General features: G+C 39.9%; 10 non-coding genes across 10 annotated transcripts; 5 read left to right on the top strand and 5 right to left on the bottom strand.

Annotated features, from left to right (window-relative positions):
• Positions 1-8,379: 8,379 nt before the first annotated feature.
• Positions 8,380-8,452, top strand: TRNAF-GAA (transfer RNA phenylalanine (anticodon GAA)). Its single transcript has one exon. It is a non-coding gene; the product is annotated as a tRNA-Phe (tRNA).
• Positions 8,453-9,705: 1,253 nt separating this feature from the next.
• On the bottom strand, positions 9,706-9,788 carry TRNAL-CAG (transfer RNA leucine (anticodon CAG)). Its single transcript has one exon. It is a non-coding gene; the product is annotated as a tRNA-Leu (tRNA).
• Positions 9,789-12,802: 3,014 nt separating this feature from the next.
• TRNAL-CAG (transfer RNA leucine (anticodon CAG)) lies at positions 12,803-12,885 on the bottom strand. The gene has a single exon. It is a non-coding gene; the product is annotated as a tRNA-Leu (tRNA).
• A 2,650-nt stretch (positions 12,886-15,535) lies between these two features.
• Positions 15,536-15,618, bottom strand: TRNAL-CAG (transfer RNA leucine (anticodon CAG)). Its single transcript has one exon. It is a non-coding gene; the product is annotated as a tRNA-Leu (tRNA).
• A 1,465-nt stretch (positions 15,619-17,083) lies between these two features.
• Positions 17,084-17,166, bottom strand: TRNAL-CAG (transfer RNA leucine (anticodon CAG)). Its single transcript has one exon. It is a non-coding gene; the product is annotated as a tRNA-Leu (tRNA).
• Positions 17,167-17,307: 141 nt separating this feature from the next.
• Positions 17,308-17,380, top strand: TRNAF-GAA (transfer RNA phenylalanine (anticodon GAA)). The gene has a single exon. It is a non-coding gene; the product is annotated as a tRNA-Phe (tRNA).
• Positions 17,381-20,402: 3,022 nt separating this feature from the next.
• Positions 20,403-20,475, top strand: TRNAF-GAA (transfer RNA phenylalanine (anticodon GAA)). Its single transcript has one exon. It is a non-coding gene; the product is annotated as a tRNA-Phe (tRNA).
• Positions 20,476-21,177: 702 nt separating this feature from the next.
• TRNAF-GAA (transfer RNA phenylalanine (anticodon GAA)) lies at positions 21,178-21,250 on the top strand. The gene has a single exon. It is a non-coding gene; the product is annotated as a tRNA-Phe (tRNA).
• A 2,803-nt stretch (positions 21,251-24,053) lies between these two features.
• On the bottom strand, positions 24,054-24,136 carry TRNAL-CAG (transfer RNA leucine (anticodon CAG)). Its single transcript has one exon. It is a non-coding gene; the product is annotated as a tRNA-Leu (tRNA).
• A 916-nt stretch (positions 24,137-25,052) lies between these two features.
• Positions 25,053-25,125, top strand: TRNAF-GAA (transfer RNA phenylalanine (anticodon GAA)). Its single transcript has one exon. It is a non-coding gene; the product is annotated as a tRNA-Phe (tRNA).
• The last annotated feature ends 921 nt before the right edge of the window (positions 25,126-26,046 follow it).

Below are 26,046 nucleotides of genomic sequence, written 5' to 3'. Positions count from 1 at the left end.
ACACTGTGTGTTTGCTAGTATAATGGCTGAGTTTAAAAAACTTGGAGTGTGCAATGCAGGCAGATGTGCTCTGCTAATGTCTTTGCACTAGTGGGACTATAGCAAAGTCCAATAGCCACGTATAGGATGCCACTAGGTACACTGAGTGTTTGCTAGTAAAATTGCTTAGTTTAAAAAACTTGGAGTGTGCAATGCAGGCAGATGTGCTCTGCAAATGTCTTGGCCCTAGTGGGACTATAGCAAAGTCCAATAGCCACGTATAGGATGCCACTAGGTACACTGAGTGTGTGCTAGTATAATGGCTTCGTTATAATTAGTTGGAGTGTGCAACGCAGGCAGATGCGCTCTGCAAATGTCTTGGCACTAGAGGGACTATAGCAAAGTCCAATAGCCACGTATAGGATGCCACTAGGTACACTGAGTGTGTGCTAGTATAATGGCTTCGTTATAATTAGTTGGAGTGTGCAACGCAGGCAGATGCGCTCTGCAAATGTCTTGGCACTAGTGGGACTATAGCAAAGTCCAATAGCCACGTATAGGATGCCACTAGGTACACTGAGTGTTTGCTAGTATAATGGCTTCGTTATAATTAGTTGGAGTGTGCAACGCAGGCAGATGCGCTCTGCAAATGTCTTGGCACTAGTGGGACTATAGCAAAGTCCAATAGCCACGTATAGGATGCCACTAGGTACACTGAGTGTGTGCTAGTATAATGGCTTCGTTATAATTAGTTGGAGTGTGCAACGCAGGCAGATGCGCTCTGCAAATGTCTTGGCACTAGTGGGACTATAGCAAAGTCCAATAGCCACGTATAGAATGCCACTAGGTACACTGAGTGTGTGCTAGTATAATGGCTTCGTTATAATTAGTTGGAGTGTGCAACGCAGGCAGATGCGCTCTGCAAATGTCTTGGCACTAGTGGGACTATAGCAAAGTCCAATAGCCACGTATAGGATGCCACTAGGTACACTGTGTGTTTGCTAGTATAATGGCTGAGTTTAAAAAACTTGGAGTGTGCAATGCAGGCAGATGTGCTCTGCTAATGTCTTTGCACTAGTGGGACTATAGCAAAGTCCAATAGCCACGTATAGGATGCCACTAGGTACACTGAGTGTTTGCTAGTATAATGGCTTCGTTATAATTAGTTGGAGTGTGCAACGCAGGCAGATGCGCTCTGCAAATGTCTTGGCACTAGAGGGACTATAGCAAAGTCCAATAGCCACGTATAGGATGCCACTAGGTACACTGAGTGTGTGCTAGTATAATGGCTTCGTTATAATTAGTTGGAGTGTGCAACGCAGGCAGATGCGCTCTGCAAATGTCTTGGCACTAGTGGGACTATAGCAAAGTCCAATAGCCACGTATAGGATGCCACTAGGTACACTGTGTGTTTGCTAGTATAATGGCTGAGTTTAAAAAACTTGGAGTGTGCAATGCAGGCAGATGTGCTCTGCTAATGTCTTTGCACTAGTGGGACTATAGCAAAGTCCAATAGCCACGTATAGGATGCCACTAGGTACACTGAGTGTTTGCTAGTATAATGGCTTCGTTATAATTAGTTGGAGTGTGCAACGCAGGCAGATGCGCTCTGCAAATGTCTTGGCACTAGAGGGACTATAGCAAAGTCCAATAGCCACGTATAGGATGCCACTAGGTACACTGAGTGTGTGCTAGTATAATGGCTTCGTTATAATTAGTTGGAGTGTGCAACGCAGGCAGATGCGCTCTGCAAATGTCTTGGCACTAGTGGGACTATAGCAAAGTCCAATAGCCACGTATAGGATGCCACTAGGTACACTGAGTGTTTGCTAGTATAATGGCTTCGTTATAATTAGTTGGAGTGTGCAACGCAGGCAGATGCGCTCTGCAAATGTCTTGGCACTAGTGGGACTATAGCAAAATCCAATAGCCACGTATAGGATGCCACTAGGTACACTGAGTGTTTGCTAGTATAATGGCTTCGTTATAATTAGTTGGAGTGTGCAACGCAGGCAGATGCGCTCTGCAAATGTCTTGGCACTAGTGGGACTATAGCAAAGTCCAATAGCCACGTATAGGATGCCACTAGGTACACTGAGTGTTTGCTAGTATAATGGCTTCGTTATAATTTGTTGTAGTGTGCAACGCAGGCAGATGCGCTCTGCAAATGTCTTGGCACTAGTGGGACTATAGCAAAGTCCAATAGCCACGTATAGGATGCCACTAGGTACACTGAGTGTGTGCTAGTATAATGGCTTCGTTATAATTAGTTGGAGTGTGCAACGCAGGCAGATGCGCTCTGCAAATGTCTTGGCACTAGTGGGACTATAGCAAAGTCCAATAGCCACGTATAGGATGCCACTAGGTACACTGTGTGTTTGCTTGTATAATGGCTGAGTTTAAAAAACTTGGAGTGTGCAATGCAGGCAGATGTGCTCTGCTAATGTCTTTGCACTAGTGGGACTATAGCAAAGTCCAATAGCCACGTATAGGATGCCACTAGGTACACTGAGTGTGTGCTAGTATAATGGCTTCGTTATAATTAGTTGGAGTGTGCAACGCAGGCAGATGCGCTCTGCAAATGTCTTGGCACTAGTGGGACTATAGCAAAGTCCAATAGCCACGTATAGGATGCCACTAGGTACACTGAGTGTTTGCTAGTATAATGGCTTCGTTATAATTAGTTGGAGTGTGCAACGCAGGCAGATGCGCTCTGCAAATGTCTTGGCACTAGTGGGACTATAGCAAAGTCCAATAGCCACGTATAGGATGCCACTAGGTACACTGAGTGTGTGCTAGTATAATGGCTTTGTTATAATTAGTTGGAGTGTGCAACGCAGGCAGATGCGCTCTGCAAATGTCTTGGCACTAGTGGGACTATAGCAAAGTCCAATAGCCACGTATAGGATGCCACTAGGTACACTGAGTGTGTGCTAGTATAATGGCTTCGTTATAATTAGTTGGAGTGTGCAACGCAGGCAGATGCGCTCTGCAAATGTCTTGGCACTAGTGGGACTATAGCAAAGTCCAATAGCCACGTATAGGATGCCACTAGGTACACTGAGTGTTTGCTAGTATAATGGCTGAGTTTAAAAAACTTGGAGTGTGCAATGCAGGCAGATGTGCTCTGCTAATGTCTTTGCACTAGTGGGACTATAGCAAAGTCCAATAGCCACGTATAGGATGCCACTAGGTACACTGAGTGTTTGCTAGAATAATGGCTTCGTTATAATTAGTTGGAGTGTGCAACGCAGGCAGATGCGCTCTGCAAATGTCTTGGCACTAGAGGGACTATAGCAAAGTCCAATAGCCACGTATAGGATGCCACTAGGTACACTGAGTGTGTGCTAGTATAATGGCTTCGTTATAATTAGTTGGAGTGTGCAACGCAGGCAGATGCGCTCTGCAAATGTCTTGGCACTAGTGGGACTATAGCAAAGTCCAATAGCCACGTATAGGATGCCACTAGGTACACTGTGTGTTTGCTAGTATAATGGCTGAGTTTAAAAAACTTGGAGTGTGCAATGCAGGCAGATGTGCTCTGCTAATGTCTTTGCACTAGTGGGACTATAGCAAAGTCCAATAGCCACGTATAGGATGCCACTAGGTACACTGAGTGTTTGCTAGTATAATGGCTTCGTTATAATTAGTTGGAGTGTGCAACGCAGGCAGATGCGCTCTGCAAATGTCTTGGCACTAGTGGGACTATAGCAAAGTCCAATAGCCACGTATAGGATGCCACTAGGTACACTGAGTGTTTGCTAGTATAATGGCTTCGTTATAATTTGTTGTAGTGTGCAACGCAGGCAGATGCGCTCTGCAAATGTCTTGGCACTAGTGGGACTATAGCAAAGTCCAATAGCCACGTATAGGATGCCACTAGGTACACTGAGTGTGTGCTAGTATAATGGCTTCGTTATAATTAGTTGGAGTGTGCAACGCAGGCAGATGCGCTCTGCAAATGTCTTGGCACTAGTGGGACTATAGCAAAGTCCAATAGCCACGTATAGGATGCCACTAGGTACACTGAGTGTTTGCTAGTATAATGGCTTCGTTATAATTAGTTGGAGTGTGCAACGCAGGCAGATGCGCTCTGCAAATGTCTTGGCACTAGTGGGACTATAGCAAAGTCCAATAGCCACGTATAGGATGCCACTAGGTACACTGAGTGTTTGCTAGTATAATGGCTGAGTTTAAAAAACTTGGAGTGTGCAATGCAGGCAGATGTGCTCCGCTAATGTCTTTGCACTAGTGGGACTATAGCAAAGTCCAATAGCCACGTATAGGATGCCACTAGGTACACTGAGTGTTTGCTAGTATAATGGCTGAGTTTAAAAAACTTGGAGTGTGCAATGCAGGCAGATGTGCTCTGCTAATGTCTTTGCACTAGTGGGACTATAGCAAAGTCCAATAGCCACGTATAGGATGCCACTAGGTACACTGAGTGTTTGCTAGTAAAATTGCTTAGTTTAAAAAACTTGGAGTGTGCAATGCAGGCAGATGTGCTCTGCAAATGTCTTGGCCCTAGTGGGACTATAGCAAAGTCCAATAGCCACGTATAGGATGCCACTAGGTACACTGAGTGTGTGCTAGTATAATGGCTTCGTTATAATTAGTTGGAGTGTGCAACCTAGGCAGATGCGCTCTGCAAATGTCTTGGCACTAGTGGGACTATAGCAAAGTCCAATAGCCACGTATAGGATGCCACTAGGTACACTGAGTGTTTGCTAGTATAATGGCTTCGTTATAATTTGTTGTAGTGTGCAACGCAGGCAGATGCGCTCTGCAAATGTCTTGGCACTAGTGGGACTATAGCAAAGTCCAATAGCCACGTATAGGATGCCACTAGGTACACTGAGTGTGTGCTAGTATAATGGCTTCGTTATAATTAGTTGGAGTGTGCAACGCAGGCAGATGCGCTCTGCAAATGTCTTGGCACTAGTGGGACTATAGCAAAGTCCAATAGCCACGTATAGGATGCCACTAGGTACACTGAGTGTTTGCTAGTATAATGGCTTCGTTATAATTAGTTGGAGTGTGCAACGCAGGCAGATGCGCTCTGCAAATGTCTTGGCACTAGTGGGACTATAGCAAAGTCCAATAGCCACGTATAGGATGCCACTAGGTACACTGAGTGTTTGCTAGTATAATGGCTTCGTTATAATTTGTTGTAGTGTGCAACGCAGGCAGATGCGCTCTGCAAATGTCTTGGCACTAGTGGGACTATAGCAAAGTCCAATAGCCACGTATAGGATGCCACTAGGTACACTGAGTGTGTGCTAGTATAATGGCTTCGTTATAATTAGTTGGAGTGTGCAACGCAGGCAGATGCGCTCTGCAAATGTCTTGGCACTAGTGGGACTATAGCAAAGTCCAATAGCCACGTATAGGATGCCACTAGGTACACTGAGTGTTTGCTAGTATAATGGCTTCGTTATAATTAGTTGGAGTGTGCAACGCAGGCAGATGCGCTCTGCAAATGTCTTGGCACTAGTGGGACTATAGCAAAGTCCAATAGCCACGTATAGGATGCCACTAGGTACACTGTGTGTTTGCTAGTATAATGGCTGAGTTTAAAAAACTTGGAGTGTGCAATGCAGGCAGATGTGCTCTGCTAATGTCTTTGCACTAGTGGGACTATAGCAAAGTCCAATAGCCACGTATAGGATGCCACTAGGTACACTGAGTGTTTGCTAGTAAAATTGCTTAGTTTAAAAAACTTGGAGTGTGCAATGCAGGCAGATGTGCTCTGCAAATGTCTTGGCACTAGTGGGACTATAGCAAAGTCCAATAGCCACGTATAGGATGCCACTAGGTACACTGAGTGTTTGCTAGTATAATGGCTTCGTTATAATTTGTTGGAGTGTGCAACGCAGGCAGATGCGCTCTGCAAATGTCTTGGCCCTAGTGGGACTATAGCAAAGTCCAATAGCCACGTATAGGATGCCACTAGGTACAGAGTGTTTGCTAGTATAATGGCTGAGTTTAAAAAACTTGGAGTGTGCAATGCAGGCAGATGTGCTCTGCTAATGTCTTTGCACTAGTGGGACTATAGCAAAGTCCAATAGCCACGTATAGGATGCCACTAGGTACACTGAGTGTTTGCTAGTAAAATGGCTTAGTTTAAAAAACTTGGAGTGTGCAATGCAGGCAGATGTGCTCTGCAAATGTCTTTGCACTAGTGGGACTATAGCAAAGTCCAATAGCCACAGATAGGATGCCACTAGGTACACTGAGTGTTTGCTAGTATAATGGCTTAGTTAGAATGAGTTGGAGTGTGCAGAGGACAAGAGGGTACAGTGGCAGGATTGTGGTGCTCTGGGTAGAGGAATGGAAGCCTGCCTTTCTATTCCCTCCTAATGGTGAAATGCAGGGAGGAAATCCCTGACCTGGGCTACACAGACGCTGTTGCTGTTTGCAGGACCTGTCACCTATGGCTCTCTGACCCTGCCGGTACGAGCCCTTAAAAGGACTGCTAGAATGTGCTCTCCCTAAGCTGTCTAACGCTGTGTATGCAGCGCATACAGCTGTATCGGCGATAGGACAAAGGACGGAACTGCGACAGTGATGTCTGACACCAAAGACGCAGAAGGCAGATAATGGCGATCGTGAAGAAAATGTCCGGTTTTATAATGCAGGGACATGTGACATGCAGATCCTATCACACATGCCGTTGCTTCTCTGCCTCAAAGTCCACTTAGGTGTGTGTGTGTCTGTGATTGGCTGACATGCTGGCCAGCCCCACAAGACGCGCGCGCTTAGGGAAGGAAGACAAGAAAAAAAAAAAAAAAAATGGCGATCGCCATTATAGAAACAGCAGTGATCTGAAGGCGCTGTTCACGCACACTATACACTGAAATGTGATAATAGTTTGATTCACAGAGTGACTTACACTATTACAGCAGAAACCAAGCTAAGATTTAGCTGTTTTTTGGCTGCTAGAACCGTTCTCGAACGTTTCTAGAACTATCGAGCTTTTGCAAAAAGCTCGAGTTCTAGTTCGATCTAGAACATGCCCCAAAATCACTCGAGCCTAGAACTGGAGAACCACGAACCACGAACCGCGCTCAACTCTAGTAGTTATACTGAAAAATTAACTTGAAGTCGAAGTAGTATGGAGGAAATCAGAAAAAAAATCTGAGAAATATCAACATAAAGTGCTAAGGATCTTTAAGATTTTGTGTATCTTGAGGTTTATTTTATGAGATTTTTCACCTCCCTCTTCTTACTGATAGTGCAGCAGAGAACAACATGATTGTGACAGACAGGATTGAGGATCCAGAGGGTTCTCATTGGCTTTGTCCTTGGACTAATCTGGTTTGTGGAAATGTCTGAATTGTGACAGAGGGACATAGTGAAAATGAAAAAAAAAAAAACATGATTGTAATGTAACAGAAACCTGTCAGAAATGGGATTCGAACCCACGCCTCAAGTAGAAACTGCGACCTGAACGCAGCGCCTTGGACTGCTCGGCCATCCTGACAAGCACAACTGTGGAAAATTCACACTTTCGAAAAACAAACACATTTTTTGTTTGGCCCCAAAAAAATGCAAATTTTGAACTGAAAATGTATTAACGCCTTTGAGTTTGCCTTGCAATGCTGTAGCTTTAATTTTGTAGGTTGCTGAAATAGCTCAGTTGGGAGAGCGTTAGACTGAAGATCTAGAGGTCCCTGGTCCGATCCCGGGTTTCAGCACGCTGTTTTTAAGTATGAGTGATTTGAGATAAAGTTCTTTCTCCATATGCATTTAGCAAGATTTTCATTCTTTGTGAAGTGCAGATATACCTGAAAAAAACAGTTTTAAGTATCTCTTTTCAGAACAGTCACTAATGCGAGAAGAAAATGAAAGTAGTTATACTGAAAAATTAAGTTGAAGTCGAAGTAGTATAGAGGAAATCGGAGAAAAAATCTGAGAAATATCAACATAAAGTGCTAAGGATCTTTAAGATTTTGTGTATCTTGAGGTTTATTTTATGAGATTTTCCACCTCCCTCTTCTTACTGATAGTGCAGCAGAGAACAAAATGATTGTGACAGACAGGATTGAGGATCCAGAGGGTTCTCATTGGCTTTGTCCTTGGACTAATCTGGTTTGTGGAAATGTCTGAATTGTGACAGAGGGACATAGTGAAAATGAAAAAAAAAACAAAACATGATTTTAATGTAATAGAAACCTGTCAGAAGTGGAATTCAAACCCACGCCTCAAGTAGAGACTGCAACCTGAACGCAGCGCCTTGGACCGCTCGGCCATCCTGACAAGCACAACTGTTGAAAATTCACACTTTCTAAAAACAAACACATTTTTTGTTTGGCCCCAAAAAAAGGCAAATTTTGAACTGAAAATGTATTAACGCCTTTGAGTTTGCCTTGCAATGCTGTAGCTTTAACTTTGTAGGTTGCTGAAATAGCTCAGTTGGGAGAGCGTTAGACTGAAGATCTAAAGGTCCCTGGTTTGATCCCGGGTTTCAGCACGCTGTTTTTATTTATGAGTGATTTGAGATAAAGTTCTTTCTCCATATGCATTTAGCAAGATTTTCATTCTTTGTGAAGTGCAGATATACCTGAAAAAAACAGTTTTAAGTATCTCTTTTCAGAACAGTCACTAATGCGAGAAGAAAATGAAAGTAGTTATACTGAAAAATTAAGTTGAAGTCGAAGTAGTATGGAGGAAATCGGAGAAAAAATCTGAGAAATATCAACATAATGTGCTAAGGATGTTTAAGTTTTTGTGTATCTTGAGGTTTATTTTATGAGATTTTCCACCTCCCTGTTCTTACTGATAGTGCAGCAGAGAACAACATGGTTGTGACAGACAGGATTGAGGATCCAGAGGGTTCTCATTGGCTTTGTCCTTGGACTAATCTGGTTTGTGGAAATGTCTGAATTGTGACAGAGGGACATAGTGAAAATGAAAAAAAAACAAAACATGATTGTAATGTAACAGAAACCTGTCAGACGTGGGATTCGAACCCACGCCTCAAGTAGAAACTGCGACCTGAACGCAGCGCCTTGGACCGCTCGGCCATCCTGACAAGCACAACTGTGGAAAATTCACACTTTCTAAAAACAAACACATTTTTTGTTTGGCCCCAAAAAAAGGCAAATTTTGAACTGAAAATTTATTAACGCCTTTGAGTTTGCCTTGCAATGCTGTAGCTTTAACTTTGTAGGTTGCTGAAATAGCTCACTTGGGAGAGCGTTAGACTGAAGATCTAGAGGTCCCTAGTCCGATCCCGGGTTTCAGCACGCTGTTTTTAAGTATGAGTGATTTGAGATAAAGTTCTTTCTCCATATGCATTTAGAAAGATTTTCATTCTTTGTGAAGTGCAGATATACCTGAAAAAAACAGTTTTAAGTATCTCTTTTCAGAACAGTCACTAATGCGAGAAGAAAATGAAAGTAGTTATACTGAAAAATTAAGTTGAAGTCGAAGTAGTATGGAGGAAATCGGAGAAAAAATCTGAGAAATATCAACATAAAGTGCTAAGGATCTTTAAGATTTTGTGTATCTTGAGGTTTATTTTATGAGATTTTCCACCTCCCTCTTCTTACTGATAGTGCAGCAGAGAACAACATGATTGTGACAGACAGGATTGAGGATCCAGAGGGTTCTCATTGGCTTTGTCCTTGGACTAATCTGGTTTGTGGAAATGTCTGAATTGTGACAGAGGGACATAGTGAAAATGAAAAAAAAACAAAACATGATTGTAATGTAACAGAAACCTGTCAGAAGTGGGATTCGAACCCACGCCTCAAGTAGAGACTGCGACCTGAACGCAGCGCCTTGGACCGCTCGGCCATCCTGACAAGCACAACTGTGGAAAATTCACACTTTCTAAAAACAAACACATTTTTTGTTTGGCCCCAAAAAAAGGCAAATTTTGAACTGAAAATTTATTAACGCCTTTGAGTTTGCCTTGCAATGCTGTAGCTTTAACTTTGTAGGTTGCTGAAATAGCTCAGTTAGGAGAGCGTTAGACTGAAGATCTAAAGGTCCCTGGTCCAAACCCGGGTTTCAGCACACTATTTTTAAGTATGAGTGATTTGAGATAAAGTTCTTTCTCCATATGCATTTAGCAAGATTTTCATTCTTTGTGAAGTGCAGATATACCTGAAAAAAACAGTTTTAAGTATCTCTTTTCAGAACAGTCACTAATGCGAGAAGAAAATGAAAGTAGTTATACTGAAAAATTAAGTTGAAGTCGAAGTAGTATGGAGGAAATCAGAAAAAAAATCTGAGAAATATCAACATAAAGTGCTAAGGATCTTTAAGATTTTGTGTATCTTGAGGTTTATTTTATGAGATTTTTCACCTCCCTCTTCTTACTGATAGTGCAGCAGAGAACAACATGATTGTGACAGACAGGATTGAGGATCCAGAGGGTTCTCATTGGCTTTGTCCTTGGACTAATCTGGTTTGTGGAAATGTCTGAATTGTGACAGAGGAACATAGTGAAAATGAAAAAAGAAAAAACATGATTGTAATGTAACAGAAACCTGTCAGAAGTGGGATTCGAACCCACGCCTCAAGTAGAAACTGCGACCTGAACGCAGCGCCTTGGACCGCTCGGCCATCCTGACAAGCACAACTGTTGAAAATTCACACTTTCTAAAAACAAACACATTTTTTGTTTGGCCCCAAAAAAAGGCAAATTTTGAACTGAAAATTTATTAACGCCTTTGAGTTTGCCTTGCAATGCTGTAGCTTTAACTTTGTAGGTTGCTGAAATAGCTCAGTTTGGAGAGCGTTAGACTGAAGATCTAAAGGTCCCTGGTCCGAACCCTGGTTTCAGCATGCTGTTTTTAAGTATGAGTGATTTGAGATAAAGTTCTTTCTCCATATGCATATAGCAAGATTTTCATTCTTTGTGAAGTGCAGATATACCTGAAAAAAACAGTTTTAAGTATCTCTTTTCAGAACAGTCACTAATGCGAGAAGAAAATGAAAGTAGTTATACTGAAAAATTAAGTTGAAGTCGAAGTAGTATGGAGGAAATCAGAAAAAAAATCTGAGAAATATCAACATAAAGTGCTAAGGATCTTTAAGATTTTGTGTATCTTGAGGTTTATTTTATGAGATTTTTCACCTCCCTCTTCTTACTGATAGTGCAGCAGAGAACAACATGATTGTGACAGACAGGATTGAGGATCCAGAGGGTTCTCATTGGCTTTGTCCTTGGACTAATCTGGTTTGTGGAAATGTCTGAATTGTGACAGAGGAACATAGTGAAAATGAAAAAAGAAAAAACATGATTGTAATGTAACAGAAACCTGTCAGAAGTGGGATTCGAACCCACGCCTCAAGTAGAGACTGCGACCTGAACGCAGCACCTTGGACCGCTCAGCCATCCTGACAAGCACAACTGTGGAAAATTCACACTTTCTAAAAACAAACACATTTTTTGTTTGGCCCCAAAAAAATGCAAATTTTGAACTGAAAATGTATTAACGCCTTTGAGTTTGCCTTGCAATGCTGTAGCTTTAACTTTGAAGGTTGCTGAAATAGCTCAGTTGGGAGAGCGTTAGACTGAAGATCTAAAGGTCCCTGGTCCGATCCTGGGTTTCAGCACGCTGTTTTTCATTATGAGTGATATGAGATAAAGTTCTTTCTCCATATGCATTTAGCAAGATTTTCATTCTTTGTGAAGTGCAGATATACCTGAAAAAAACAGTTTTAAGTATATCTTTTCAGAACAGTCACTAATGCGAGAAGAAAATGAAAGTAGTTATACTGAAAAATTAAGTTGAAGTCGAAGTAGTATGGAGGAAATCGGAGAAAAAATCTGAGAAATATCAACATAAAGTGCTAAGGATCTTTAAGATTTTGTGTATCTTGAGGTTTATTTTATGAGATTTTCCACCTCCCTCTTCTTACTGATAGTGCAGCAGAGAACAACATGATTGTGACAGACAGGATTGAGGATCCAGAGGGTTCTCATTGGCTTTGTCCTTGGACTAATCTGGTTTGTGGAAATGTCTGAATTGTGACAGAGGGACATAGTGAAAATGAAAAAAAAAAAACCATGATTGTAATGTAACAGAAACCTGTCAGAAGTGGGATTCGAACCCACACCTCAAGTAGAGACTGCGACCTGAACGCAGCGCCTTGGACCGCACGGCCATCCTGACAAGCACAACTGTGGAAAATTCACACTTTCTAAAAACAAACACATTTTTTGTTTGGCCCCAAAAAAATGCAAATTTTGAACTGAAAATGTATTAACGCCTTTGAGTTTGCCTTGCAATGCTGTAGCTTTAACTTTGTAGGTTGCTGAAATAGCTCAGTTGGGAGAGCGTTAGACTGAAGATCTAAAGGTCCCTGGTCCGATCCTGGGTTTCAGCACGCTGTTTTTAAGTATGAGTGATTTGAGATAAAGTTCTTTCTCCATATGCATTTAGCAAGATTTTCATTCTTTGTGAAGTGCAGATATACCTGAAAAAAACAGTTTTAAGTATCTCTTTTCAGAACAGTCACTAATGCGAGAAGAAAATGAAAGTAGTTATACTGAAAAATTAAGTTGAAGTCGAAGTAGTATGGAGGAAATCGGAGAAAAAATCTGAGAAATATCAACATAAAGTGCTAAGGATCTTTAAGATTTTGTGTATCTTGAGGTTTATTTTATGAGATTTTCCACCTCCCTCTTCTTACTGATAGTGCAGCAGAGAACAACATGATTGTGACAGACAGGATTGAGGATCCAGAGGGTTTTCATTGGCTTTGTCCTTGGACTAATCTGGTTTGTGGAAATGTCTGAATTGTGACAGAGGGACATAGTGAAAATGAAAAAAAAACAAAACATGATTGTAATGTAACAGAAACCTGTCAGAAGTGGGATTCGAACCCACGCCTCAAGTAGAGACTGCGACCTGAACGCAGCGCCTTGGACCGCTCGGCCATCCTGACAAGCACAACTGTGGAAAATTCACACTTTCTAAAAACAAACACATTTTTTGTTTGGCCCCAAAAAAAGGCAAATTTTGAACTGAAAATTTATTAACGCCTTTGAGTTTGCCTTGCAATGCTGTAGCTTTAACTTTGTAGGTTGCTGAAATAGCTCAGTTGGGAGAGCGTTAGACTGAAGATCTAAAGGTCCGTGGTCCGATCCCGGGTTTCAGCATGCTGTTTTTAAATATGAGTGATTTGAGATAAAGTTCTTTCTCCATATGCATTTAGCAAGATTTTCATTCTTTGTGAAGTGCAGATGTACCTGAAAAAAACAGTTTTAAGTATCTCTTTTCAGAACAGTCACTAATGCGAGAAGAAAATGAAAGTAGTTATACTGAAAAATTAAGTTGAAGTCGAAGTAGTATGGAGGAAATCAGAAAAAAAATCTGAGAAATATCAACATAAAGTGCTAAGGATCTTTAAGATTTTGTGTATCTTGAGGTTTATTTTATGAGATTTTTCACCTCCCTCTTCTTACTGATAGTGCAGCAGAGAACAACATGATTGTGACAAACAGGATTGAGGATCCAGAGGGTTCTCATTGGCTTTGTCCTTGGACTAATCTGGTTTGTGGAAATGTCTGAATTGTGACAGAGGGACATAGTGAAAATGAAAAAAAAACAAAACATGATTGTAATGTAACAGAAACCTGTCAGAAGTGGGATTCGAACCCACGCCTCAAGTAGAGACTGCGACCTGAATGCAGCGCCTTGGACCGCTCGGCCATCCTGACAAGCACAACTGTGGAAAATTCACACTTTCTAAAAACAAACACATTTTTTGTTTGGCCCCAAAAAAAGGCAAATTTTGAACTGAAAATTTATTAACGCCTTTGAGTTTGCCTTGCAATGCTGTAGCTTTAACTTTGTAGGTTGCTGAAATAGCTCAGTTGGGAGAGCGTTAGATTGAAGATCTAAAGGTCCCTGGTCCGATCCCGGGTTTCAGCACGCTGTTTTTAAGTATGAGTGATTTGAGATAAAGTTCTTTCTCCATATGCATTTAGCAAGATTTTCATTCTTTGTGAAGTGCAGATATACCTGAAAAAAACAGTTTTAAGTATCTCTTTTCAGAACAGTCACTAATGCGAGAAGTAAATGAAAGTAGTTATAGTGAAAAATTAAGTTGAAGTCGAAGTAGTATGGAGGAAATCGGAGAAAAAATCTGAGAAATATCAACATAAAGTGCTAAGGATCTTTAAGATTTTGTGTATCTTGAGGTTTATTTTATGAGATTTTCCACCTCCCTCTTCTTACTGATAGTGCAGAAGAGAACAACATGATTGTGACAGACAGGATTGAGGATCCAGAGGGTTCTCATTGGCTTTGTCCTTGGACTAATCTGGTTTGTGGAAATGTCTGAATTGTGACTGAGGAACATAGTGAAAATGAAAAAAGAAAAAACATGATTGTAATGTAACAGAAACCTGTCAGAAGTGGGATTCGAACCCACGCCTCAAGTAAAAAAAAAAGTATCTCTTTTCAGAACAGTCACTAATGCGAGAAGAAAATGAAAGTAGTTATACTGAAAAATTAAGTTGAAGTCGAAGTAGTATGGAGGAAATCAGAAAAAAAATCTGAGAAATATCAACATAAAGTGCTAAGGATCTTTAAGATTTTGTGTATCTTGAGGTTTATTTTATGAGATTTTTCACCTCCCTCTTCTTACTGATAGTGCAGCAGAGAACAACATGATTGTGACAGACAGGATTGAGGATCCAGAGGGTTCTTATTGGCTTTGTCCTTGGACTAATCTGGTTTGTGGAAATGTCTGAATTGTGACAGAGGGACATAGTGAAAATGAAAAAAAAAAACATGATTGTAATGTAACAGAAACCTGTCAGAAGTGGGATTCGAACCCACGCCGCAAGTAGAGACTGCGACCTGAACACAGCGCCTTGGACCGCTCGGCCATCCTGACAAGCACAACTGTGGAAAATTCACACTTTCTAAAAACAAACACATTTTTTGTTTGGCCCCAAAAAAAGGCAAATTTTGAACTGAAAATTTATTAACGCCTTTGAGTTTGCCTTGCAATGCTGTAGCTTTAACTTTGTAGGTTGCTGAAATAGCTCGGTTGGGAGAGCGTTAGACTGAAGATCTAAAGGTCCGTGGTCCGATTTTGGGTTTCAGCATGCTGTTTTTAAGTATGAGTGATTTGAGATAAAGTTCTTTCTCCATATACATTTAGCAAGATTTTAATTCTTTGTGAAGTGCAGATATACCTGAAAAAAACAGTTTTAAGTATCTCTTTTCAGAACAGTCACTAATGCGAGAAGAAAATGAAAGTAGTTATACTGAAAAATTAAGTTGAAGTCGAAGTAGTATGGAGGAAATCAGAAAAAAAATCTGAGAAATATCAACATAAAGTGCTAAGGATCTTTAAGATTTTGTGTATCTTGAGGTTTATTTTATGAGATTTTTCACCTCCCTCTTCTTACTGATAGTGCAGCAGAGAACAACATGATTGTGACAGACAGGATTGAGGATCCAGAGGGTTCTCATTGGCTTTGTCCTTGGACTAATCTGGTTTGTGGAAATGTCTGAATTGTGACAGAGAAACATAGTGAAAATGAAAAAAAAAAAAACATGATTGTAATGTAACAGAAACCTGTCAGAAGTGGGATTCGAACCCACGCCTCAAGTAGAGACTGCAACCTGAATGCAGCGCCTTGGACCGCTCGGCCATCCTGACAAGCACAACTGTGGAAAATTCACACTTTCTAAAAACAAACACATTTTTTGTTTGGCCCCAAAAAAATGCAAATTTTGAACTGAAAATGTATTAACGCCTTTGAGTTTGCCTTGCAATGCTGTAGCTTTATCTTTGTAGGTTGCTGAAATAGCTCAGTTGGGAGAGCGTTAGACTGAAGATCTAAAGGGCCCTGGTCCGATACCGGGTTTCAGCACGCTGTTTTTAAGTATGAGTGATTTGAGATAAAGTTCTTTCTCCATATGCATTTAGCAAGATTTTCAATCTTTGTGAAGTGCAGATATACCTGAAAAAAACAGTTTTAAGTATCTCTTTTCAGAACAGTCACTAATGCGAGAAGAAAATGAAAGTAGTTATACTGAAAAATTAAGTTGAAGTCGAAGTAGTATGGAGGAAATCGGAGAAAAAATCTGAGAAATATCAACATAAAGTGCTAAGGATCTTTAAGATTTTGTGTATCTTGAGGTTTATTTTATGAGATTTTCCACCTCCCTCTTCTTACTGATAGTGCAGCAGAGAACAACATGATTGTGACAGACAGGATTGAGGATCCAGAGGGTTCTCATTGGCTTTGTCCTTGGACTAATCTGGTTTGTGGAAATGTCTGAATTGTGACAGAGGAACATAGTGAAAATGAAAAAAGAAAAAACATGATTGTAATGTAACAGAAACCTGTCAGAAGTGGGATTCGAACCCAAGCCTCAAGTAGAGACTGCGACCTGGACGCAGCGCCTTGGACCGCTCGGCCATCCTGACAAGCACAACTGTGGAAAATTCACACTTTCTAAAAACAAACACATTTTTTGATTGGCCCCAAAAAAATGCAAATTTTGAACTGAAAATGTATTAACGCCTTTGAGTTTGCCTTGCAATGCTGTAGCTTTAACTTTGTAGGTTGCTGAAATAGCTCAGTTGGGAGAGCGTTAGACTGAAGATCTAAAGGTCCCTTGTCCGATCTCAGGTTTCAGCACGCTGTTTTTAAGTATGAGTGATTTGAGATAAAGTTCTTTCTCCATATGCATTTAGCAAGATTTTCATTCTTTGTGAAGTGCAGATATACCTGAAAAAAACAGTTTTAAGTATCTCTTTTCAGAACAGTCACTAATGCGAGAAGAAAATGAAAGTAGTTATACTGAAAAATTAAGTTGAAGTCGAAGTAGTATGGAGGAAATCAGAAAAAAAATCTGAGAAATATCAACATAAAGTGCTAAGGATCTTTAAGATTTTGTGTATCTTGAGGTTTATTTTATGAGATTTTCCACCTCCCTCTTCTTACTGATAGTGCAGCAGAGAACAACATGATTGTGACAGACAGGATTGAGGATCCAGAGGGTTCTCATTGGCTTTGTCCTTGGACTAATCTGGTTTGTGGAAATGTCTGAATTGTGACAGAGGGACATAGTGAAAATGAAAAAAAAAAAAACATGATTGTAATTTAACAGAAACCTGTCAGAAGTGGGATTCGAACCCACGCCTCAAGTAGAGACTGCGTCCTGAACGCAGCGCCTTGGACCGCTCGGCCATCCTGACAAGCACAACTGTCGAAAATTCACACTTTCTAAAAACAAACAAATTTTTTGTTTGGCCCCAAAAAAATGCAAATTTTGAACTGAAAATGTATTAACGCCTTTGAGTTTGCCTTGCATTGCTGTAGCTTTAAATTTGTAGGTTGCTGAAATAGCTCAGTTGGGAGAGCGTTAGACTGAAGATCTAAAGGTCCCTGGTCCGATCCCGGGTTTCAGCACGCTGTTTTTAAGTATGAGTGATTTGAGATAAAGTTCTTTCTCCATATGCATTTAGCAAGATTTTCATTTTTTGTAAAGTGCAGATATACCTGAAAAAAACAGTTTTAAGTATCTCTTTTCAGAACAGTCACTAATGCGAGAAGAAAATGAAAGTAGTTATACTGAAAAATTAAGTTGAAGTCGAAGTAGTATGGAGGAAATCGGAGAAAAAATCTGAGAAATATCAACATAAAGTGCTAAGGATCTTTAAGATTTTGTGTATCTTGAGGTTTATTTTATGAGATTTTCCACCTCCCTCTTCTTACTGATAGTGCAGCAGAGAACAACATGATTGTGACAGACAGGATTGAGGATCCAGAGGGTTCTCATTGGCTTTGTCCTTGGACTAATCTGGTTTGTGGAAATGTCTGAATTGTGACAGAGGGACATAGTGAAAATGAAAAAAAAACAAAACATGATTGTAATGTAACAGAAACCTGTCAGAAGTGGGATTCGAACCCACGCCTCAAGTAGAGACTGCGACCTGAACGCAGCGCCTTGGACCGCTCGGCCACCCTGACAAGCACAACTGTTGAAAATTCACACTTTCTAAAAACAAACACATTTTTTGTTTGGCCCGAAAAAAAGGCAAATTTTGAACTGAAAATTTATTAACGCCTTTGAGTTTGCCTTGCAATGCTGTAGCTTTAACTTTGTAGGTTGCTGAAATAGCTCAGTTGGGAGAGCGTTAGACTGAAAATCTAAAGGTCCCTGGTCCGATCACGGGTTTCAGCATGCTGTTTTTAAGTATGAGTGATTTGAGATAAAGTTCTTTCTCCATATGCATTTAGCAAGATTTTCATTCTTTGTGAAGTGCAGATATACCTGAAAAAAACAGTTTTAAGTATCTCTTTTCAGAACAGTCACTAATGCGAGAAGAAAATGAAAGTAGTTATAGTGAAAAATTAAGTTGAAGTCGAAGTAGTATGGAGGAAATCGGAGAAAAAATCTGAGAAATATCAACATAAAGTGCTAAGGATCTTTAAGATTTTGTGTATCTTGAGGTTTATTTTATGAGATTTTCCACTTCCCTCTTCTTACTGATAGTGCAGCAGAGAACAACATGATTGTGACAGACAGGATTGAGGATCCAGAGGGTTCTCATTGGCTTTGTCCTTGGACTAATCTGGTTTGTGGAAATGTCTGAATTGTGACAGAGGAACATAGTGAAAATGAAAAAAGAAAAAACATGATTGTAATGTAACAGAAACCTGTCTGAAGTGGGATTCGAACCCACGCCTCAAGTAGAGACTGCGACCTGGACGCAGCGCCTTGGACCGCTCGGCCATCCTGACAAGCACAACTGTGGAAAATTCACACTTTCTAAAAACAAACACATTTTTTGTTTGGCCCCAAAAAAATGCAAATTTTGAACTGAAAATGTATTAACGCCTTTGAGTTTGCCTTGCAATGCTGTAGCTTTATCTTTGTAGGTTGCTGAAATAGCTCAGTTGGGAGAGCGTTAGACTGAAGATCTAAAGGTCCGTGGTCCGATCCCGGGTTTCAGCATGCTGTTTTTAAGTATGAGTGATTTGAGATAAAGTTCTTTCTCCATATGCATTTAGCAAGATTTTCATTCTTTGTGAAGTGCAGATATACCTGAAAAAAACAGTTTTAAGTATCTCTTTTCAGAACAGTCACTAATGCGAGAAAAAAATGAAAGTAGTTATACTGAAAAATTAAGTTGAAGTCGAAGTAGTATGGAGGAAATCAGAAAAAAAATCTGAGAAATATCAACATAAAGTGCTAAGGATCTTTAAGATTTTGTGTATCTTGAGGTTTATTTTATGAGATTTTTCACCTCCCTCTTCTTACTGATAGTGCAGCAGAGAACAACATGATTGTGACAGACAGGATTGAGGATCCAGAGGGTTCTCATTGGCTTTGTCCTTGGACTAATCTGGTTTGTGGAAATGTCTGAATTGTGACAGAGGGACATAGTGAAAATGAAAAAAAAAAACCATGATTGTAATGTAACAGAAACCTGTCAGAAGTGGGATTCGAACCCACGCCTCAAGTAGAAACTGCAACCTGAACGCAGCGCCTTGGACCACTCGGCCATCCTGACAAGCACAACTGTGGAAAATTCACACTTTCTAAAAACAAACACATTTTTTGTTTGGCCCCAAAAAAAGGCAAATTTTGAACTGAAAATTTATTAACGCCTTTGAGTTTGCCTTGCAATGCTGTAGCTTTAACTTTGTAGGTTGCTGAAATAGCTCAGTTGGGAGAGCGTTAGACTGAAGATCTAAAGGTCCGTGGTCCGATCCCGGGTTTCAGCATGCTGTTTTTAAGTATGAGTGATTTGAGATAAAGTTCTTTCTCCATTTGCATTTAGCAAGATTTTCATTCTTTGTGAAGTGCAGATATACCTGAAAAAAACAGTTTTAAGTATCTCTTTTCAGAACAGTCACTAATGCGAGAAGAAAATGAAAGTAGTTATACTGAAAAATTAAGTTGAAGTCGAAGTAGTATGGAGGAAATCAGAAAAAAAAATCTGAGAAATATCAACATAAAGTGCTAAGGATCTTTAAGATTTTGTGTATCTTGAGGTTTATTTTATGAGATTTTTCACCTCCCTCTTCTTACTGATAGTGCAGCAGAGAACAACATGATTGTGACAGACAGGATTGAGGATCCAGAGGGTTCTCATTGGCTTTGTCCTTGGACTAATCTGGTTTGTGGAAATGTCTGAATTGTGACAGAGGGACATAGTGAAAATGAAAAAAAAAAACATGATTGTAATGTAACAGAAACCTGTCAGAAGTGGGATTCAAACCCACGCCTCAAGTAGAGACTGCGACCTGAACGCAGCGCCTTGGACCGCTCGGCCATCCTGACAAGCACAACTGTGGAAAATTCACACTTTCTAAAAACAAACACATTTTTTGTTTGGCCCCAAAAAAATGCAAATTTTGAACTGAAAATGTATTAACGCCTTTGAGTTTGCCTTGCAATGCTGTAGCTTTATCTTTGTAGGTTGCTGAAATAGCTCAGTTGGGAGAGCGTTAGACTGAAGATCTAAAGGTCCCTGGTCCGATCCCGGGTTTCAGCACGCTGTTTTTAAGTATGAGTGATTTGAGATAAAGTTCTTTCTCCATATGCATTTAGCAAGATTTTCATTCTTTGTGAAGTGCAGATATACCTGAAAAAAACAGTTTTAAGTATCTCTTTTCAGAACAGTCACTAATGCGAGAAGAAAATGAAAGTAGTTATACTGAAAAATTAAGTTGAAGTCGAAGTAGTATGGAGGAAATCGGAGAAAAAATCTGAGAAATATCAACATAAAGTGCTAAGGATCTTTAAGATTTTGTGTATCTTGAGGTTTATTTTATGAGATTTTCCACCTCCCTCTTCTTACTGATAGTGCAGCAGAGAACAACATGATTGTGACAGACAGGATTGAGGATCCAGAGGGTTCTCATTGGCTTTGTCCTTGGACTAATCTGGTTTGTGGAAATGTCAGAATTGTGACAGAGGGACATAGTGAAAATGAAAAAAAAACAAAACATGATTGTAATGTAACAGAAACCTGTCAGAAGTGGGATTCAAACCCACGCCTCAAGTAGAGACTGCGACCTGAACACAGCGCCTTGGACCGCTCGGCCATCCTGACAAGCACAACTGTGGAAAATTCACACTTTCTAAAAACAAACACATTTTTTGTTTGGCCCCAAAAAAAGGCAAATTTTGAACTGAAAATGTAATAACGCCTTTGAGTTTGCCTTGCAATGCTGTAGCTTTAACTTTGTAGGTTGCTGAAATAGCTCAGTTGGGAGAGCGTTAGACTGAAAATCTAAAGGTCCCTGGTCCGATCCCGGGTTTCAGCACGCTGTTTTTAAGTATGAGTGATTTGAGATAAAGTTCTTTCTCCATATGCATTTAGCAAGATTTTCATTCTTTGTGAAGTGCAGATATACCTGAAAAAAACAGTTTTAAGTATCTCTTTTCAGAACAGTCACTAATGCGAGAAGAAAATGAAAGTAGTAATACTGAAAAATTAAGTTGAAGTCGAAGTAGTATGGAGGAAATCAGAAAAAAAATCTGAGAAATATCAACATAAAGTGCTAAGGATCTTTAAGATTTTGTGTATCTTGAGGTTTATTTTATGAGATTTTTCACCTCCCTCTTCTTACTGATAGTGCAGCAGAGAACAACATGATTGTGACAAACAGGATTGAGGATCCAGAGGGTTCTCATTGGCTTTGTCCTTGGACTAATCTGGTTTGTGGAAATGTCTGAATTGTGACAGAGGGACATAGTGAAAATGAAAAACAAACAAAACATGATTGTAATGTAACAGAAACCTGTCAGAAGTGGGATTCGAACCCACGCCTCAAGTAGAGACTGCGACCTAAACGCAGCGCCTTGGACCGCTCGGCCATCCTGACAAGCACAACTGTGGAAAATTCACACTTTCTAAAAACAAACACATTTTTTGTTTGGCCCCAAAAAAAGGCAAATTTTGAACTGAAAATTTATTAACGCCTTTGAGTTTGCCTTGCAATGCTGTAGCTTTAACTTTGTAGGTTGCTGAAATAGCTCAGTTGGGAGAGCGTTAGACTGAAGATCTAAAGGTCCCTGGTCTGATCCCGGGTTTCAGCACGCTGTTTTTAAGTATGAGTGATTTGAGTTAAAGTTCTTTCTCCATATGCATTTAGCAAGATTTTCATTCTTTGTGAAGTGCAGATATACCTGAAAAAAACAGTTTTAAGTATCTCTTTTCAGAACAGTCACTAATGCGAGAAGAAAATGAAAGTAGTTATACTGAAAAATTAAGTTGAAGTCGAAGTAGTATGGAGGAAATCAGAGAAAAAATCTGAGAAATATCAACATAAAGTGCTAAGGATCTTTAAGATTTTGTGTATCTTGAGGTTTATTTTATGAGATTTTCCACCTCCCTCTTCTTACTGATAGTGCAGCAGAGAACAACATGATTGTGACAGACAGGATTGAGGATCCAGAGGGTTCTCATTGGCTTTGTCCTTGGACTAATCTGGTTTGTGGAAATGTCTGAATTGTGACAGAGGGACATAGTGAAAATGAAAAAAAAACAAAACATGATTGTAATGTAACAGAAACCTGTCAGAAGTGGGATTCGAACCCACACCTCAAGTAGAGACTGCGACCTGAACGCAGCGCCTTGGACCGCTCGGCCATCCTGACAAGCACAACAGTGGAAAATTCACACTTTCTAAAAACAAACACATTTTTTGTTTGGCCCCAAAAAAATGCAAATTTTGAACTGAAAATGTATTAACGCCTTTGAGTTTGCCTTGCAATGCTGTAGCTTTACCTTTGTAGGTTGCTGAAATAGCTCAGTTGGGAGAGCGTTAGACTGAAGATCTAAAGGTCCCTTGTCCGATCTCGGGTTTCCGCACGCTGTTTTTAAGTATGAGTGATTTGAGATAAAGTTCTTTCTCCATATGCATTTAGCAAGATTTTCATTCTTTGTGAAGTGCAGATATACCTGAAAAAAACAGTTTTAAGTATCTCTTTTCAGAACAGTCACTAATGCGAGAAGAAAATGAAAGTAGTTATACTGAAAAATTAAAATGAAGTCGAAGTAGTATGGAGGAAATCGGAGAAAAAATCTGAGAAATATCAACATAAAGTGCTAAGGATCTTTAAGATTTTGTGTATCTTTAGGTTTATTTTATGAGATTTTCCACCTCCCTCTTCTTACTGATAGTGCAGCAGAGAACATCATGATTGTGACAGACAGGATTGAGGATCCAGAGGGTTCTCATTGGCTTTGTCCTTGGACTTATCTGGTTTGTGGAAATGTCTGAATTGTGACAGAGGGACATAGTGAAAATGAAAAAAAAACAAAACATGCTTGTAATGTAACAGAAACCTGTCAGAAGTGGGATTCGAACCCACGCCTCAAGTAGAGACTGCGACCTGAACGCAGCACCTTGGACCGCTCGGCCATCCTGACAAGCACAACTGTGGAAAATTCACACTTTCTAAAAACAAACACATTTTTTGTTTGGCCCCAAAAAAAGGCAAATTTTGAACTGAAAATGTATTAACGCCTTTGAGTTTGCCTTGCAATGCTGTAGCTTTAACTTTGTAGGTTGCTGAAATAGCGCAGTTGGGAGAGCATTAGACTGAAAATCTAAAGGTCCCTGGTCCGATCCCGGGTTTCAGTATGCTGTTTTTAAGTATGAGTGATTTGAGATAAAGTACTTTCTCCATATGCATTTAGCAAGATTTTCATTCTTTGTGAAGTGCAGATATACCTGAAAAAAACAGTTTTAAGTATCTCTTTTCAGAACAGTCACTAATGCGAGAAGAAAATGAAAGTAGTTATACTGAAAAATTAAGTTGAAGTCGAAGTAGTATGGAGGAAATCGGAGAAAAAATCTGAGAAATATCAACATAAAGTGCTAAGGATCTTTAAGATTTTGTGTATCTTGAGGTTTATTTTATGAGATTTTCCACCTCCCTCTTCTTACTGATAGTGCAGCAGAGAACAACATGATTGTGACAGACAGGATTGAGGATCCAGAGGGTTCTCATTGGCTTTGTCCTTGGACTAATCTGGTTTGTGGAAATGTCTGAATTGTGACAGAGGGACATAGTGAAAATGAAAAAAAAACAAAACATGATTGTAATGTAACAGAAACCTGTCAGAAGTGGGATTCGAACCCACGCCTCAAGTAGAGACTGCGACCTGAACGCAGCGCCTTGGACCGCTCGGCCATCCTGACAAGCACAACTGTGGAAAATTCACACTTTCTAAAAACAAACACATTTTTTGTTTGGCCCGAAAAAAATGCAAATTTTGAACTGAAAATGTATTAACGCTTTTGAGTTTGCCTTGCAATGCTGTAGCTTTAACTTTGTAGGTTGCTGAAATAGCTCAGTTGGGAGAGCGTTAGACTGAAGATCTAAAGGTCCCTGGTCCGATCCTGGGTTTCAGCACGCTGTTTTTAAGTATGAGTGATTTGAGATAAAGTTCTTTCTCCATATGCATTTAGCAAGATTTTCATTATTTGTGAAGTGCAGATATACCTGAAAAAAACAGTTTTAATTATCTCTTTTCAGAACAGTCACTAATGCGAGAAGAAAATGAAAGTAGTTAAACTGAAAAATTAAGTTGAAGTCGAAGTAGTATGGAGGAAATCTGAGAAAAAATCTGAGAAATATCAACATAAAGTGCTAAGGATCTTTAAGATTTTGTGTATCTTGAGGTTTATTTTATGAGATTTTACACCTCCTTCTTCTTACTGATAGTGCAGCAGAGAACAACATGATTGTGACAGACAGGATTGAGGATCCAGAGAGTTCTCATTGGCTTTGTCCTTGGACTAATCTGGTTTGTGGAAATGTCTGAATTGTGACAGAGGGACATAGTGAAAATGAAAAAAAAACAAAACATGATTGTAATGTAACAGAAACCTGTCAGAAGTGGGATTCAAACCCACGCCTCAAGTAGAGACTGCGACCTGAATGCAGCGCCTTGGACCGGTCGGCCATCCTGACATGCACAACTGTGGAAAATTCACACTTTCTAAAAACAAACACATTTTTTGTTTGGCCCCAAAAAAAGGCAAATTTTGAACTGAAAATGTATTAACGCCTTTGAGTTTGCCTTGCAATGCTGTAGCTTTAACTTTGTAGGTTGCTGAAATAGCTCAGTTGGGAGAGCGTTAGACTGAAGATCTAAAGGTCCCTGGTCCGATCCCGGGTTTCAGCACGCTGTTTTTAAGTATGAGTGATTTGAGATAAAGTTCTTTCTCCATATGCATTTAGCAAGATTTTCATTCTTTGTGAAGTGCAGATATACCTGAAAAAAACAGTTTTAAGTATCTCTTTTCAGAACAGTCACTAATGCGAGAAGAAAATGAAAGTAGTTATACTGAAAAATTAAGTTGAAGTCGAAGTAGTATGGAGGAAATCGGAGAAAAAATCTGAGAAATATCAACATAAAGTGCTAAGGATCTTTAAGATTTTGTGTATCTTGAGGTTTATTTTATGAGATTTTCCACCTCCCTCTTCTTACTGATAGTGCAGCAGAGAACAACATGATTGTGACAGACAGGATTGAGGATCCATAGGGTTCTCATTGGCTTTGTCCTTGGACTAATCTGGTTTGTGGAAATGTCTGAATTGTGACAGAGGGACATAGTGAAAATGAAAAAAAAACAAAACATGATTGTAATGTAACAGAAACCTGTCAGAAGTGGGATTCGAACCCACGCCTCAAGTAGAGACTGCGACCTGAACGCAGCGCCTTGGACCGCTCGGCCATCCTGAAAAGCACAACTGTGGAAAATTCACACTTTCTAAAAACAAACACTTTTTTTGTTTGGCCCCAAAAAAATGCAAATTTTGAACTGAAAATGTATTAACGCCTTTGAGTTTGCCTTGCAATGCTGTAGCTTAAACTTTGTAGGTTGCTGAAATAGCTCAGTTGGGAAAGCGTTAGACTGAAGATCTAAAGGTCCCTGGTCTGATCCCGGGTTTCAGCACGCTGTTTTTAAGTATGAGTGATTTGAGATAAAGTTCTTTCTCCATATGCATTTAGCAAGATTTTCATTCTTTGTGAAGTGCAGATATACCTGAAAAAAACAGTTTTAAGTATCTCTTTTCAGAACAGTCACTAATGCGAGAAGAA

The sequence above is a fragment of the Anomaloglossus baeobatrachus genome, chromosome 1 (assembly GCF_048569485.1).
Source record: "Anomaloglossus baeobatrachus isolate aAnoBae1 chromosome 1, aAnoBae1.hap1, whole genome shotgun sequence".
NCBI classification, from domain to species: domain Eukaryota; kingdom Metazoa; phylum Chordata; class Amphibia; order Anura; family Aromobatidae; genus Anomaloglossus; species Anomaloglossus baeobatrachus.
This window is presented reverse-complemented; position numbering and strand designations above follow the sequence as displayed.